General features: G+C 53.5%; 1 pseudogene across 1 annotated transcript; it reads right to left on the reverse strand.

Annotated features, from left to right (window-relative positions):
* Window positions 1–304: 304 nt before the first annotated feature.
* Window positions 305–10,651, reverse strand: LOC144331482 (glutathione hydrolase 1 proenzyme-like; annotated as a pseudogene). Its single transcript, XR_013398746.1, has 6 exons — window positions 10,491–10,651; window positions 8,108–8,238; window positions 7,886–7,976; window positions 2,919–3,114; window positions 2,373–2,526; window positions 305–431 (listed from the first exon to the last, which is right to left on the reverse strand). The product of XR_013398746.1 is annotated as a glutathione hydrolase 1 proenzyme-like (transcript).
* Between the last annotated feature and the right edge of the window lie 231 nt (window positions 10,652–10,882).

The raw sequence follows: 10,882 nt of genomic DNA on the forward strand, positions 1-10,882 counted from the left end.
CCAGGTGATGCCATTTCAGGCCAGGTCATCAGGAAGAGCAGGTTGGGGCCTGCTGGGTCTCATTGGAGCAGGTGGCTTGGCCCTCACGGCACAGGGGCTCCAAATGGCCCAGACAGCAGAGAGAGGACACCAACCATTGAACACCCTGTGGCGACCCAGGCCTCCAGCCCAGGAAGACCTGGGGCTCCACACAGTGACTCAGTTTCCCGAGCCCCCGGCCCACCCGGTCAATGTTTCTCTCCACTGTCGTGATGTTGGGTAGAGCTGGTCGTGCAGCCGGGGCTCCTCCACAGCTCACTTCACGTCACAGCACGGGCCCACTGAGCAGTGCACTGGGCATGTACAGCACCACGTCTCCCAGGCTGATGTTCAGCGGGTGCTCAATCAGCTCAGCCAGTAGTTGTTCACGTCCTCGGCTGTCACAATGCCCCCTGCAACGGGACAGCAGCTCGAATGGGCGCTGGGATGGGGCTGCACCAGTGGTGTTGAGGGCAGGCATGGCTGTACCATGGTGGTGGGGAAAAGCCTGTACCTACCGGGGAGGACAGAGTACACTACTGGAGGGTGGGACTGTGCCCTGGGAGGAGGCCACAGGCAACCTCACTCCCTCCTGAGCTCCTGTCTCCCTGACACTGCCCACCACCCCACAGCTTCCTGGCTTCCTTCTCTCCTCTGTGGCCAGAGAGTGCTCTCCTTTTTCTGTTTTGGAGATAGGATCTTGCTCTGTCACCCAGGATGGAGTGCAGTGGCTTAATCACAGCCTTGAACTCCTGGGCTCAAGTGATCCTCCAGCAGATCCTCCCCAGTAACTGAGGCTAAAGGTGGCACCACCACGCCCAGCAAATTTTAATTTTTTTGTAGGGTCTTGCTATATTTCTTTTCAGTATACTTTGAATTTTTTATGTTTTCTGGTTCCCCACCCCCACCCCCACTATATTTATGTAGAGTCTCAATATGTTTTTTTTTGTCTCACTATGTTGCCCAGGCTTGTCTTGGACTCCTGGCCTCAACTTCTACCTCAGCCTCCCAAAGTGCTGGGATTAAAGGCGTAAGACACCAAGCTTGGCCTCAGAGGGCTTATTCTTTTCCTTTTTTTTTTTTTTGAGATGGACTCTTCCTCTGTCGCCCAGTCTGGAGTGCAGTCAGTGGTACGATCTCAGCTCACTCAAGCCTCCTGGGTTCAAGTGATTCTTCTGCCTCAGCCTCCTGAGTAGCTGGGATTACAGGCACAAGCCGCCATGCTCAGCTAATTTTATGTTTTTAGTAGAGACGGGGTTTCACCATGTTGCCCATGCCAGTCTTGAACTCCTGACCTCAGGTGATCCACCCGTCTTGGCCTCCCAAAAGGCTGGAATTACAACAGATGTGAGTCATGGTGCTCGGCTCAGAGGGCATTTTCTTTTCTTTTCTTTCTTTTTCTTTTCTGAGTCAGAGTCTCACTCTCTCGCCCAGGCTGGAGTGCAATGGCGTGATTTTGACTCACTATAACCTCCGCCTCTCGGGTTCAAGCGATTATCCTGCCTCAGCCTCCTGAGTAGCTGGGATTACGGGCACGTGCCACCACACCTGGCTAAATTTTTTTTTGTATTTTTAGTAGAGGCATGGTTTCACCATGTTGGTCAGGCTGGTCTTAAACTTCTGACCTCGTGATCTGCCCACCTCGGCCTCCCAAAGTAATCAGAGGGCCTTTTCTAAGTGGAGAATTCCTGCCGGTGTCCCAGCCGTTTGGCCTCTTCTCCTCACGATGAATGGATAGAGGGAGGGAGGCTCTTAATTCTCCAGGAGTCAGCTCCAGACAGACAGGGTATTGGCCAATTTCCAGCCTCAGTGGTAAAGGTCGACATGCTAATCACCCTCCTCCATGAAACAGTGACAAAAATTACCTGAAGAAAGTCACAGCCAAGCTCTAGGCCCCTGCCCCACAAAGCCCCTTCCCCATGCCTCTCTCAAGGTGACCCTCATCCCTTGTAACCCTCCTGGTGAATCAAAGCCCCCTCTCCCTGGGCCTTAGCCCAGCTGCTCCTCTGCTAGGAATCCCTTCCTCTCTCTGGCTAACAAAGTTATCTGCAGCCCGGCCACCACCTCCTCCAAGTCCTCCTGGATCTTCAGGCCATATTCTAGTGCTTCCCTAGCCCTGGCTCTTGCCTACACCTGCATTTACCCTACCAGGGACTTGCTCTCCTGGACCGCAAGGCCTCTTTTGGTTTTGACGTAAGCAGGAGCTGTGAACCCACATGGCCGGCCACTGACACTCCTCCACGAGGAACTTCCTGCAGGCTCAGGCAGGACAGGAAGACCCCAGGGCTCTGGGCCACAGCTCAGGGTTTCCACTGCAGGGTTCCTCACCTAGGCCCCTGAGGTTACCCACTCACCGGCTGCCTGGATGTCCTTCACAATCTGGGCCGTGAGGCTGCCGTTGTAGAAGGCCTGGGCACCCTCGATGGCCAGCGTCTCGTAGGTGTCAGCCAGCCGCGGCAGGGTCAGTCTCTCCCCCTCCCGAAGCACCTTTCCATCCCGGCAGAACACCTCACTGGGGCAGAGGGGGCTCACGTGAGGAAGCAGGTGGGATGGACTCAGCTAGACCACCCCCCACACCTGCCCACACAGGAGAACGGAACAAAGCTGGGGCAGCACCTGTCACAGGTGGGTGGCCCCGTCACTCAGCGCTCGTCCTCCCATTGTCCCTTTCGGGAGCCTCCTAGTGTCCCTTGCCACTCAGGACACACGGCCAGCCACAGTGGCCACTGGGACCCCACCTCAGAATGTGTCCCCACACGTGGTGGGAAGGGTCTGCATCTCCTCAGCCCATTATCAGTGCGGGGTCCTGAAGGCAGAGGGCCGCTCCACTGCTGCTAGGGGCCTGCAGGGTCCTTGGGCTGTGCCTGCACTGCCTGTGTCAGGGGGCCGCACCCACAGACATAACACAAGACAGGCTGCTGCTCGATGACGGTCCGCTTGTTTTCCAGGGCTGCTGCCAAGCCCTTGCCCACGGGGAAGCCCTGGCGGGCCAGCTGGATGCTGGGCTGGAAGAGGCGAGCCCAGGGCAGCCGCCCATGCCGCTGGTGAACCAGTTCATAGCCTCAGATCTCCCCGGGCACCGCCACTGACAGCCCCCTGGGGGGAGAGAGCCACAATTAGTGGCCCTGAGTGGGGGACACGGGAATCTGTCACAGGCAGCATCCCAGGCACATTCCCTGACTCGTTTTACAGATGGGGCAGAGGCTTAGAAGGAAAGTTTTGTTTTTTTTCTGTTTTGAGATGGGGTCTTGCCATCTTGCCCAGCCTGATCTTGAACTCCTGGACTCAAGTAATCCTCCCACCTCAGCCTCTGGAGGAGCTGAGATTATAGGCATGAACCACCACACCCGGCAGAATGGGATTTTTATTTTTATTTATTTTTTTAAATTTTAATTGTTTTTTTAGGAGGGGACTTTTAAGGTCATATCTGCGCTCAGCAGGCAGGAGAGTACATGGACCAGGGATGTCTGAGGAGGGCACAGGAGGGGAAGCAGTAGCATGCAACTGGGTTTCGCTGTCCCAGGATGAGGTTTCTGTCTGTGCAGGTGCCTGCGTGTCTAAAATCCTGTGCCAGGCCAGACCCCTCCCATCTCGCTGACCACAAGGCCTTATCCTGTAACACTCGTGGGCTCCACCAGAATGTGCCAAAGCAAGAGCAGGTCCTTCCCTGACCCAGGTCAAGCACAGACCACCCTCAAGACCCAGTCAGCCCTAAGAAAGGGCTCTCTTCCTCTTTTCAACTGCCCCAGAGGCAAGACCTGAGCCTTAACCTCCGTCCTGTCCCCTCTCCCAGCCTCAGTTTCTCTGTCCAACTGTAACAGTGTTTTCTTTTGAGACAAGGTCTCACTCTGTTGCCCCAGCTGGAGTGGAGTGGTGCAATCACGGCTCACTGCAGCCTTGGCTTTCCAGGCTCAAGTGATCCTCCCACCTCAGCCTCAGAAGTACCTGAGACTACAGACATACCCCACCACATGCAGCTAATTTATTTTTCTTTTGAGATGGAGTTTCACTCCTGTTGCCCAGGCTGGAGTGCAGTGGTACGATCTCGGCTCACACCAACCTCCACCTCCCAGGTTCAAGCGATTCTCCTGCCACAGTCTCCCAAGTAGCTGGGATTACAGGCACGCACCACCATGCCCCGCTAATTTTTGTATTTTTAGGAGAAACAGGGTTTCACCATGTTGGAAAGGCTGGTCTCAAACTCCTGACCTCGTGATCTGCCTTGCCTCCACCTCCCAAAGTGCTGGGATTATGGGTGTGAGCCACTGTGCCCAGCCTAGATTTTTAATTTTTTTGTAGGGACAGAGATTTCACTATATTGCTAAGGCTGCTCTCAAACTCCTGGCCTCAAGCAATCCTCCTACCTCAGTCTCCCAAAGTGCTAGGACTACAGGTGCACCCAGCCTATAAGGGCTTTTGCCTTCCAGTTCTGACTTTCAAGGAGGTCATTGGAAACAGACCCTGTTTCCCCTAAAGACAGCAGGGAAACCTGCTTCCCCTCTGAGCCCCACTGTCCATATGTACACTAGACACTGACCCTTTGCCCAGAAAGATACAACTATGGCCTCTGCCCCCAAGTATTCTCCTGCTCTCGCCAGAGATGACAGGGGCCATTTGGCCACTCCCAGGCTTGGTGACTGCAGCTCTAGAACTGCCTCTCCCACCCTGAAGCCTGGCACAAGTTTTCAAGAGCCAGTGGTTTCAATTCCTAGAGGCTGCATATACATCCCAGAAGGTCTGACACCCAGCACACAACTCCTTCTACCTTACAGTTAGACAGAAGAAGTTCTAATCTTCGATAGCAGACCAGGATGACACTTAGCAATGGTATGTTGTATATTTCAAAGTAACTGGAAGAGAGGACTGTGATGCTAACACCGAGAAACAAATACTCAAGGTTATAGAGACCCCAAATACCCTGCCTTCATCATTATACACTCTATGCATGTAACAAGCACTCACATGTACCCATAAATATAGAAAATATCATGTATCAATATCAGAAAAAAAACTCACCTCAGGCCAATCAGGCTCTCATGCCACCACACTTGCCAAGCTCTCCGGCAACCCCCACACTGCCAGACCTAGTGCCCTCTCTCAGCTTTACTGGGCTCATCACTTTCCTCAAGAGCCACCCCTGCATCCTAGCACCTGGCTCCACCCGAGTGTGCCCCACCTGCCATCCTAGCTCCTGCTCTGCCCTCTGTCTTTGCTCTCTCTCCTGGTGGTCTGCCTGACATCTGAGCTTCAGCCTCCATTTAAGCACTGACAACTGCCAAATTGACCTGCTGGCCTGGACTGCTCCTCAAATCGCCAGACGCAAGTATCTACCTGCCTGCTCGAAGAAAGCATCTCAAACTTAAACGTGCCCAAAACCGAGCTCCTGAGTGTCCACGCAGACCTGCTTCCTGAGAGCCCTGCCTGTCTCCGTTAGGGTCACCCCATCCTTCCACGTACAGACAAAGGATCTGGGGTCCTCGGGGACTCCCTATACCAGCATCACACCCAACCCATCCTCAAATCCGCAGGCTCCACTTCGAAGTGTGTCTGTCCAGTGTCAGCCACTTCCCACCACCCTCTCCATGAATTACTGCAGTGACCTCCGGACAGGTCCCCACAGGCTCCCTGTCCCTTACACAGCAACCCAAGGGGTCCACAGGTCAGATACATCCCCCTCCACTCACACACTCCACAGGCCCCCACTTCTTTGAGACAAGAGGCAGAGGCTTCACCATGACCTAAGAGATCCCACACAACCTGGGCCGTTCCCCTCGGGTCAATTGCTGCAGCCTCCCCAGCTCCCCACAGGGCTCTGTCCCTGCCCATCACACCTGGATCACTTGGTCTTCCCCCAGACACCACAAAGCTCCCCTGACCCCACCCCTTCCTCTGAGTCTTTGCTCAGATATCCCCTTCCCTGACTAGGTCACCCTCCATAGAGTACTAGATATTGAGGCCCTCCAGGTCTGCTTTTCCAAAGCCTGTAGCACACCTGCACCTGCCTAGTTTCTCCTCCGACCTGGAACGTCACAGATTTCATTTGCCATCTTTGTATTTCACCCCAGCTTCAGGAACACCTGATTCTTTAAGAGATGCTCAATACATTCTAGTTAAAGAAATGATTCCAAGCGTCCACAAGGTACCAAGTCTATGATTCCCGCATTCTCTTACCCTGAGCAATTTCTTTTTTTTTTTTTTGGAGACGGAGTCTCGCTCTGTCGCCCAGGCTGGAGTGCAGTGGCCGGATCTCGGCTCACTACAAGCTCCGCCTCCCGGGTTTACACCATTCTCCTGTCTCAGCCTCCCGAGTAGCTGGGACTACAGGCACCCGCCACCTCACCCAGCTAGTTTTTTGTATTTTTTTAGTAGAGACAGGGTTTCACTGTGTTAGCCAGGATGGTCTCGATCTCCTGACCTCGTGATCCGCCCGTCTCAGCCTCCCAAAGTGCTGGGATTACAGGCTTGAGCCACCGCGCCCGGCCACCCTGAGCAATTTCATGTCTACAGATGCTGAGTTTCTCAATAAATATTAAAAAAATTAAACAGTCAGTATGTTGCGGAGGACTCCAAAAGGCACCACCCAGGATCCCCACCTGAGGTCTAACACTTGCTATGGTGAGTGTTCCCTGCCCCTCCAACCTCCAACTTTTTTTTTTTTTTGGAGATGGAGTTCTACTCTTGTTGCCCAGGCTGGAGTGCAGTGGCACGATCTCAGCTCACTGCAACCTCTGCCTCCTGGGTTCAAGTGATTTTCCTGCCTCAGCCTCCCATATAGCCGGGATTACAGGTGCACACCATCACGCCTGGCGAATTTTTGTATTTTTAGTAGAAACAGGGTTTCACTATGTTTGCCAGGCTGATCATGAACTCCTGATGTCAGGTGATCCACCCACCTCAGCCTCCCAAAGTGGTGGGATGACAGGTGTGAGCCACTGCACCCGACCTTTGTTGTTGTTGTTGTTGTTGAGATAGGGTCTCACTTTGTTGTCCAAGGTAGAATACAGTGGTACAATCATGGCCACATCACCATGCCTGGCTAATTTTTTTTTTTTTCATTTTTTGTAGAGACGGAGTCTTGCTATGTTGCCCAGGCTAGTCTCAAATTCCTGGGCTCATGCGATCCTCCTGACTTGGCCTCCTAACATGCTAGTATTACAGGTGTGAGCTATTGAGCCCCACTCATCCTCCAACTTTTACCCCACAATCTATTCTGCCTCCTTTGAGCAGTGTCCCTGGATAGACAGCGGCTTCCCCTCAGGTACCTGGGGAATTTGGGGGCCTCCTCTCCACTGAAGACCAGACTGGAAAAGAGAGACTCCACCTCACACTCTAGAGCGCCATCCCCACAAATGAACAAATGAGTGAATGGGATGCCTGTTGAAAAGGCAGGAAACAGATAGCCTGGGGTCAATTTTAGCTTTACCAACCCCCCAGCTGTGTGACCTCAGCTGATTTGCATGACCTCTCTGAGCCTCAGCCTCCCCACCCTGTAAAATGGGAATCCACACAGCATCCCCTATCGCAAAGGAGCAGGGAGGGGTGTGAGGGGCTCGTGGGTGAAAAGCACAGAGCACAGCCTGGGCCCCAGTGAGCCCTGGTCCGTGAGGGCTGCTAGCATAATAATTATTCTCTCCGTGTGCTGCACAGGGTGGCCCCGGACGCCTCAGCAGAAATAACAGAAGCTCCCGGCCCTTTACCCTGGTGATGATGGTCCTGACCACTCACTGTGGGAGGATGCTATGGGGCCAGGAAGGGATGGGGGTGCTAGAACTGCCCCTGGACCCTGATGGGGCCAGGCTCCTATGGGCAAGACCCTTCCCGGTGGCTCAGCCGACTCTGCACCCATGCCCCAAGCCTGCAGGATGGCTTACCCTTCTGGGACTGCCCCGAGCTGTTGAACATGCCGGCAAAGGCCAGCCTGGGGGCCACCTCACAGGCGTTGATGACCTCAGCTTTTCCTAGGAGAAGCAAGTAGGCAGACTGACCCACCCAAACCCTTCATGCCCTGTGAGCCCAGGGGCCACTCAACTGTGCCTCGGCCCAACCCACACCCCCTGCCCCTCTCCCTCGCCTCTCCTGAGGCACTCACACGTGGTGCTGTTGTAGATGGTGAGGAACGGGCCACCCCCGATGCCCATGCTGTGGGTGTTCATGAGCCCCACATACAACAGGGCTGCAATGGCTGCATCCACCGCAGAGCCACCATCCCGCAGTGCGTCCCTGCCATGTGGCACATAAAAGGGTGAGAACCCACAGGCTTCCATCCTGGCCCACCTGCTCAAAGGAGGATGGAAGAGAAGTCCATTCGAGTTTTGGAGTTTTTGTTTTTCTCTTTTTCTTTTTGTCTGAGACAGAGTCTCACTCTGTCACCCAGGCGGGTGTGATCTCAGATCACTGCAGGCTCAACCTCCTGGGCTCAACTGACTCTCCCACCTCAGCCTCCCAAGTAGCTGGGACTACGGGCCCATGCCACCACCCCCGGCTAATTTTTGTTTGTTTGTTTGTTTGTTTGTTTTGCTGTTTGTAGAGATGGGATTTCACCATGTTGCCCAGGCTGGTTGAGAACTCCTGGGCTCAAGTGATCTGCCCACCCTGGCCTCCCAAAGTGCTGGTACTACAGGTGTGAGCCACTGCATCTGGCCTTTGTTTTATGAGACAGGGTCTCACTTTGTCACCCAGGATGAAGCACAGTGGCACGGTCACGGCTCAATGCAGCCTTGACCTCCTGGGCTCAAGCAATCCTCCCACTTTAGCCTCCTGAGTAGCTGGGACTACAGGTTTGAACCACCACGACTGGCAATTTTCTGTCTTTCTTGTAGAGACAGGGTCTCCCTATGTTGCCCGGGCTGGTCTCAAACTCATGGGCTCAAGTAATACTCCCGCCTCAACCTCCTGAAGTGCTGGGATTATAGTTTTCTCTTTTCCTTTTCTTTCTTTCTTGTTTTTCCTAGACGGAGTTTCACTCAGTTGCCCAGGCTGGAGTGCAAGTGGCGTGATCTCAGCTCACTGCAACCTCTGCCTGCTGGGTTCCAGTGATTCTCCTGCCTCAAACTCCCAAGTAGCTGGGATTACAGGTGCATTCCACCACGCACGGCTAATTTTTTGTATTTTCAGTAGAGATGGGGTTTTACCATGTTGGCCAGGCTGGTCTCAAACTCCTGATCTCGGGTGATCCACCTGCCTCAGCCTCTCAAAGTGCTGGGATTACAGGTGTGAGCCACTGTGTCCTGCCAGTTCCCTCTTTATCAAGCAAACAAACGTATGTAACTTTTCTAATTGGGACACAAAGGGAAATTGCTATATTTTATTCATAATTTTTTTCTTTTTTTTTTTTCTGGCTGGGGATGGTGGCTTGCACCAGTAATCTCAGCATTTTGGGAGGCCAAGATGGAGGATTACTTGAGGCCAGGAGTTCAAGACCAGCCTGGGCAATACAGTGAGACCTCATCTCTACAAAACAGTCTTTTTATTATTCAGGTGTGGGCTATGATCACTCCTCTACACTCCAGCCTGGGCAATAGGATAAGACTCCACCTTTAAAAAGAGAAATAAGCCAGGCACGGTGGCTCACACCTGTAATCCCAACACTTTGGGAGGCCGAGGTGGGTATATCACCTGAGGTCAGGAGTTTGAGATCAGCCTGGCCAACATGGTGAAACCCCATCTCTACTAAAAACACAAAAATTAGGCTGAGCGCAGTGGCTCATGACTGTAATTCCAGCACTTTGGGAGGCAGAGATGGACGGATCATGAGGTCAGGAGTTCGAGACCAGCCTGGCCAAAATAGTAAAATGCCATCCCTACTAAAAATACAAAAATTAGCTGGGTATGGTGACACATGCCTGTAGTCCCAGCTACTCAGGAGGCTCAGGCAGGAGAATGGCTTGAACCTGGAAGGTGGAGGTTGCAGTGATCTGAGATCGCACCACTGCATTCCAGCCTGGGTGACACAGTGAGACTCTGTCTTGGGAAAAAAAAATTAGCTGGGCATGGTGGTTTATGCCTGTAATCCCAGCTACTCGGGAGGCTGAGGTATAAGAATTGCTTGAACCCGGGAGATGGAGGTTGCAGTGAGCTGAGATCACGCCACTGCACTCCACCCTGGGAGAGTAAGACTCCATCTCACAATAAATACATAAATAACTAAAAATAAAAAGACAAATACGTAAAAATAACAACCAAACAACAAAACAGTGGAGTTTATCCAAAGACACAGAGACTTTTAGAACTGGGAAAAAGGGCCCTATTGGGCTCTAGGAGACCCACACCCTGCTCTCGGGGTCACCGTCCCCTACCCAGAGGCTACTGAGAGAGTCCAAGCAAAGAACAGGTAGCTCTATGCATATGGGGCACCCCGTGCCCAGGCAACCTGCTTACATGTGGGGAAACTGAGTCTCAGAGGGGCAAAGGTATTGTCCAGGTCTGCTTGCCCTGTTTCCAGGGCCCATGCCCCTATGCCCTGCCCTGCTCACCTCCCAATCTCCGAACAGTGCTTGGCATCTGCAGCCACGGCAGCCCTGGCGTACACATGGTTGTCAGGTTCCTTGGAGGCCGAGGGCAGCCAGACACAGAGGCCAACAATGACCAGCACCAGGACCACGACCAGCAGACCCAGCACCACTAACTTCTTCATGGCTCTGCTGCATCCACGGGGCAAGGAGCAGGGTCAGGACCAGCCTCAGACACTCCCTGGCCTCTCTCCAACAGGGAACAGTCTAAAAACACAGGCCCAGTGTCTCCTTCCCGCCTCCCAGAATGTGTGCATGCTGTCCAGCCCCAGGGGTGGGCACCTCCGAGGAGGAGCAGAGGAAGGGAAGGAACAGAAGCTGCCAGAGAACCCATAAGCTTACCTAGTCCCAGAGGG

The sequence above is a fragment of the Macaca mulatta genome, chromosome 10 (assembly GCF_049350105.2).
Source record: "Macaca mulatta isolate MMU2019108-1 chromosome 10, T2T-MMU8v2.0, whole genome shotgun sequence".
NCBI classification, from domain to species: Eukaryota; Metazoa; Chordata; class Mammalia; order Primates; family Cercopithecidae; genus Macaca; species Macaca mulatta.